Source organism: Neopelma chrysocephalum, unplaced genomic scaffold (assembly GCF_003984885.1).
Source record: "Neopelma chrysocephalum unplaced genomic scaffold, ASM398488v2 Primary Assembly neopelma1_60, whole genome shotgun sequence".
NCBI classification, from domain to species: Eukaryota; Metazoa; Chordata; class Aves; order Passeriformes; family Pipridae; genus Neopelma; species Neopelma chrysocephalum.
The window spans coordinates 16,153,121-16,159,715 of NW_020897715.1; the positions used below are offsets into that span (position 1 = coordinate 16,153,121).

Here is a 6,595-nt window from a genome sequence, read left to right on the forward strand (position 1 = left end):
GTTAGGTTGCAGCCCATTGCACTGACCAGCACTGTCTCTCTGTGTCTGTGTGCTCATTCATCTGTCTGTAGCTGCCATTGTCTTTTGTCTTATGATCACTTTGAAGGGTGGAACTGTGTTTTCCTTTTGTCCTTAGACCTATGGGACTTTGGTTGAAAAACAGGCATCTTGTGCCCTACAGTAACATAAGCAAGAAACAATAAGATGTTTCTTTCAGTAAGAGGACAAATGTTGAGTCCTTACTCAGGCAAACTCCTATTATAGTGCAGCTGAATGCTGTTTGAGTAGAAAAACAGGAAGAAGCTAAAGACTTGGTTCAAGAGAAAATAAACAAAAATGCACACTGTCCTCAGCCTTCTGCATATTGACAAGCATGCAATCTGCACACTGGATAATGAAGGGACCTTTCCCAGTACAGTGTAAGCAGCAGGCAGACACAGACATGGTCTGCTTACTGGGAGTAAGTGGAAAAGAAACCACATCATTTTGGTTGTGATTTGCACAAGACATATACCAGGGCTGCGTGTCCTGATGCATCTTCTGAACAGTCACATGGTGAAACAGGCTGTCAGTCTTCTAGGTTCTCAGAAACAGAAAATGGCAGTGATAAGTGTATGTCAATCCTTAAAAATGAAATGAGCAGTGAAGGAGAGTGGCATTCCAACCGTTGCCCAAAATGTCTATGGGAAATACTCATTGGCCTGTGCCACCCCTTACACTGTGCCTTGGCTTTGTCCATGAGGGACTAGTTGATTTGGGGAAGCTGTGTCAGGGCATGTGCTAAAAGTTAACATTACAGATTGACTAGCTCTTGAGCCCTAGTTGGTTTATTGGTAGAGCTACAGCTTATATACCAGAAGCATATAAATACAAAAGATGAGGATTCAAAAGAAAACTGCAAGTTCACAGACAAGAAAACATAAAAAACCCCTATAGATAAGAGCCTGGATAAATGGATTAATCAAATTACTAATTTTGAAATTCACAGCGTCTCCATGCCCTGCCCAAGTGTCCCCTTCCCTCATGTCCAAGATAGGAATGCAGCTCCTCTGGGTGCTTCATAAACCAGTAGTATTGGATGTCCCTAGTACATGACAGCTGACAGTCTGATTATATCAAATACTTTAAAAAGGGGATAAGAAGAAAAGACATAAATGAGGAATTTTTAAGTAAACCCAGTTAAGCTTATTTTGAGTATAAATGCATTCATGCATATCTTTTTTCAGAAACTTTTCAAGAATGAATGGATGTCTCATTAGACACATTTTCATATTCTTTTTCAAGAACAGCTGAGACTAAAAGAACTGTGGCATTATGACTCTCAGGAAGCCATTCTGTAATTTTGGAGTCTCGGACTTATTTATTAAGAGATGTCACGAATCAGAAATTTCAGTGACTTGACTATGCAGATTATCTCCCTTCAAGCTTACTCTGAAAGTGCTGCTTTTATTCCATGTGTCCCTGAAACAGTCAATGGGGTACAAATTCAATGACTGGCAAGGTTAATGCAGGTCAGCATAATTCATCCTTAAGTGTTGATCAGTAGCATAGTTACAAAGGAAAGAATTTGCTTTCAGTGTTTGCAAGTAGAAAGAAACTTAAGTTAGACTTAATGCAAGTTTACCAGAAGGTGGAGCTGGATAGTAAATCTAAACAATAGCTTGAAATTAATACATTCCAAGGATTATTTCAGTTCAGAAATATGAATGTAAATGATGTACCAGTAGTTTCGCGCACTGTAATACAGATCCTGCAACTGCTAAAAGTTGGCACCTATTACCTGGAAAGAACTCAAGTGATCAGAGTAGCCACAAAAGTGTTCATTAATAATATAGTGGTAATATGGAAAAATACTGCAGAAGTACAGTTTGAAAATAAAGAAAATGAAATGCTAATTTTGACTCCAACCCTCTGAAGTGTTGAAGTATATACATATACTTCATACTCTTCACATATATATATGTATATACATATGTGAAGAGCATGAAGATTTAAATTGAGGCTGCAGGGGAAAATAAACTTCAGACAATAAAACACACATGTCAAGATAAATAGTTTTATCAGAGTTATTGTGGGCTATATCTTAAAATTATATCTCAGTGTATTTGACATTTCCATACTACTATCCCCTGTAGGTTGCTATATTTCCAAACAAATATTTCTTTGGGCAAGTGAGGTAGACATTAACTTCATCTTTTTGGTCCTGATTCATGAAAAATATCCTTGAAGGACCATCCTTCACTTTGGATGGTCAGACTGTCTTTGTTGGACCTTCCCATAGACTGTTTGTAAATCTATCCTCTCAGGGAAGACGTGGGCTTGAAACTGACTGGTGACTGGAGAGCCTCAAATCCAACAGCACATGATCAACCTGCCAAGCATCCAGCTGCTCTCCAGCTGATCCCATGGCTTCTGCAGGGTATGGTGGCACAGCACAGACCTCAGCTTTCATCTGGAGCACATGGCTTCTCAGAGCAATTGCAAAGGTCAGGACCAAAACATACTGAACTCTTGTGTTTGTCAGTGAAACACTGTTCGAACAGGTTTGAGGGACAGGTGCATGTCCTGGCTTCCTCCTTTTGGAAAGATAACCAGGCACTATTGTCCAGTGGTGCTGGGCATCAGGGCGGCATGATGTGCCCCTTCGTTGGTGATATTTGCAGTGATGAGTATTATGGCGCCAAAAGAACTCCCAAAGCTAACAGGTATACACCAGCATCAACCACAGATGAAGCCCAAAGTGAGAAGGACTGCAGATGTCCTCACAATGCTCCTATACTCTTTCTTCGGCCATCTACAGATCATGATGGAAGCCAGTTTTGGTCAGGAGGTATCTGACAAATAATGAAGAATTGGCACCAGACTCAAGGCCCACATTCACTCTGTTCCAATTGCAGAGAATCTCAGAATAAAGAGCTGTGAAAATCTGGTAAAGGCTGTTTGCAGAGGTTGTCCAGGGAAATGATTTTCCGCAGGCAGAAAGAATATGGTAAACCTTTTCAGTGGAAGAAATAATAAATACAGAGCTCCATTGTGTTCCATCATAACTGACACAAGGTATGATTAATGATTAATGCCAGCCCAGTAAAACCCTTTCAAATATGCCTCCCAAAGAAGGAAGAAGGTGTAGGGTTTAGGTCTTTATCTGAGGTATCTGAATTAATTCAAATATGATTGTATCTCACATGCTTGGTCTTAATTGTCTCCTCCAGAAAATTCAATACCTGCATTCATGCTCCTGGGCTCCAGGGATTCCAGAGCACCACACTGTCCCCACTGAAAGGAAATGAAAAATCGGCTGATGCTAACCAGACCCCTTCAGCAACTTTACCCATTTAAGTGCTGTATCCTGCAGAGTGATTAATGATTTTTTTCCTTTTACATCTAACAGCAAAGAAAGAAGGAAAGAAAGAGCGTGTACTGTCGCTCACCTTCTAGCCAATAGACTACAAAGGCATAGTTTGTCAGGATATTCACTTTCCTCCTGTGTGTGATTTATTTTTCGTTTGTATCTGACATTGCCTCTTCCTTGGATATGGCTGAAGCCTGCAGCATCTTATCAGCAAAAGGTTTGGCTTGCTCTTGTATGTGACTAGCATTCTGCTTTCTTTGGGCCTGTTTAAAACTGCAACCTGAACCTGTTCACCAGCTCTTTATTAACATGTGTTTTATGGTACAGGTGTAATAATTAATCCAAATGGTTAGCAGATGTGGCTGTCTATCTCTGGGCATATCAGTTCCTACACACCACCTCTTAATCAAGCAGTACCCAAGCAATGCCAAAATAAATGAAAGAAAATAAATTCCACCAAGATATTTATGTAGGCCACCTGCATAGGGAAATACCTTGGCCTTTGCCTGTCCCCTGCTCCAGGTGGCTACAAAAGGCTGAAGTCCCTTTATAAATACAAGTCAAATCAATCTTGTAGGGAGCTGAAAATGAAAAGCTGTGCTTGGCTCCCTAGTTTAACCATAATGAAATTTTGTACATGTGCTCTAAGAAAGCCTTCCCATTTCACCTTATTTATTTGAAATTTCCCTTCTTTTTACCAGTGCCAGCACCTGATGGACTTCACATAATTCGGGTTGCTGGTTCTTGCCTCTGTTTCTGGCAAGCCAAAACTAAGGATCTTCTTTGTGTTATCAGCTGGACTCCGGGTGTTGCTTTGCAAATCATGAAGGCTGATGCCAGATTTTTACACTTCTGCCATTTCCACATTTTTTTTCCAATTATTTATAGTCTTCACATGGGTAATTCCTGACAGATTTTCATCACATTCAGCTTCTGCTGGGGCAAAAGGCTTTGCCTGTAAAGGGGTGGTTGTTCTAACCTGCCGCAGGGGGAGCTCGTCCCTGGTGGAAGCTGCAGCCTCAGCCTCCCTACAACACTATGGCAAAACACACCTCCCACCACATGGGAAACTTCCACACATCTGCTGCATTACATCCAGATGCTCCACTCCAACAACAGTCCTGAGAACACCATGGATAAAAAGCCAAGTATCCTGGGCTGCATTGAAAGAAGTGTGGCCAGCAGGTTGGGGGAGATGATTCTGCCCCTCTAATCTGCTCTTGTGAGAGTCTACCTGGAGTACTGCATCCAGCTCTGGGCTCCTCAGCACAGGAAAGACGTGGAACTGCTGGAGGGAGTCCAGAGGGGGGTCACAAAGATGATCAGAGAACTGATGTCCCTGCCATTACAGGGGGGTTGGAACTAGATGATCTTTAAGGTCCCTTCCTACCCCAATCATTCTATTATTCCCTGAAGTAGTGTGATATCCCCAGATGGACATCAGGTGCTCTCTAAAGCCACTCTGTCACTTCCCTCTTCAGCCAGACAGGGGAGAGAAAATACCATGAAGGGTTCATAGATTGAGATAAGGACAGGGAGAGGCCACTCACCAATTACCGTCACAGGGAAAAGACAGTTGATTGGGGGAGGTTAGTTTGATCTACTACCAACCACATCAGAGTAGGATAACAAGAAATAAAACAAAGTCTTAAAAACACCTTCTCCCTATCCCTTCCTTATTTCTGGACTTGGTTTTACTTCTGATTTTCTCTATCTCCTCCCCACCAGACGCTCAGAAAGATGGGGAATAGGGGCTGAGGTCATAGAATCATAGAATGGTTGGGGTTGGAAAGGACCTTAAAAAGCATCTAGTTCCAATGTCCCTGTCATGGGCAGGGACACCTTCCACTAGACCAGGTTACTCAGAACCCCATCCAGCCTGGTCTTGAATGCTTCCAGGGATGGGGAGTTCCCAGCCTCTGTGTGCAGGTCAGTTCCTCACACATTGTTCTCTGCTGGTCCCCCCTCAAGGTGAGGACAGCTCACACTCTTCCCCTGCTCCAGTGTGGTGTCCCTTCACAAACTTCTCCTATGTGAATCCTCCCTCACAAACTGCTCCAGCATGGGTCCCTTCCATGGGGTGCAGTCCTTCAGGAACAAATTTCTCCAGTGTGGGTCCCACATAGGGTCACAAGCCCTACCAGCAACCCTGGTCCAGTGTGGGATTCTCTCTCCATGGTGCTACAGGTCCTGCCAGGAGCTGGCTCCAGCATGAGCTTCTCCTGTGGACACAGCCTTCAGGCATCTACTTGCTCTGTTTTGGGGTCCTCCACAGACTGTAGGTGGATCTCTGCTCCACTGTGGATCTCCATGGGCTGCAGGGAGACAGCTGCCTCACCACGGTCTTCACCATGGGCAGCAGGGCAATATCTTCTCTGGTGCCTGGAGCACCTCCTCCCTCTCCTTCTTCACTGACCTTGGAATTTGCAGAACTGTTTCTTTCACCTATTCTCAGTCCTCTCTTCTGGCTGCAATTGCTGTCACGCAGCAGCTTTTTCCCCTGTTGAAATACATTATCCCAGAGATGCTACCACTGTTGCTGATGGGCTTGATCTTGGTCTGTCTTGGGGCCTCTATTGGACAGGGAGGAAGCTTCTGGCAGCTTCTCGCAAAGCCAGCTCTATAGCCCCCCCATTGCCATACAAACCCAGTACAGGTGGGCAGGAGTTTTGCCAAAAAAGGGTTGGAAAGTAAATTTTATGAAGAATGGGCACTGAATACTCCTTACATCCATGACCATTGGATTCTCAGTGAACGAGAAGCAGTTAATTCTGGGAAAAAGCTGTGCATGACGGAAGAAATCAGCTGACATTCTTATTTATAGCTATAAATCTGTTTTATCCACATAACAAAAAATGCGGTTATCAGTGCACCTAGTTCCATCACAGGCACTGCTTAATGCTTAACAACTATGATACTGGGCTACATAGGTAAAATGATGTGCCAAAAATAATATATAAATAAATTAAAGCTGATAATGGACATGTACCTTACTATTTTAACCTGTAAATTCATTTCCTAATCAAAAAATATAGGAAAAAGTTTCCTTTAGGTTGTTGTTTGTCTATTTTGCAAGTTTTGTCTAATAAGCCTGTATATTGACTGCTGCCACAGATGAAAAAATTGAACAGGTGGATCATTGGAGAGAAGCTTAATGCACTGCTTATCCTGGTACAGTTTAAATATTTATTGAAAATTGACATTTAAACACAAGGGGAATCAAAGCCTTTTCCAGTTTGAACT

The 6,595-nt window shown here is 42.7% G+C and overlaps 1 long non-coding RNA gene across 1 annotated transcript; it reads right to left on the reverse strand.

Moving 5' to 3' along the window:
* Positions 1-1,349: 1,349 nt before the first annotated feature.
* Positions 1,350-4,609, reverse strand: LOC113966657. Its single transcript, XR_003533906.1, has 3 exons — positions 4,587-4,609; positions 3,225-3,276; positions 1,350-1,461 (listed from the first exon to the last, which is right to left on the reverse strand). It is a non-coding gene; the product is annotated as an uncharacterized LOC113966657 (long non-coding RNA).
* Positions 4,610-6,595: the final 1,986 nt, after the last annotated feature.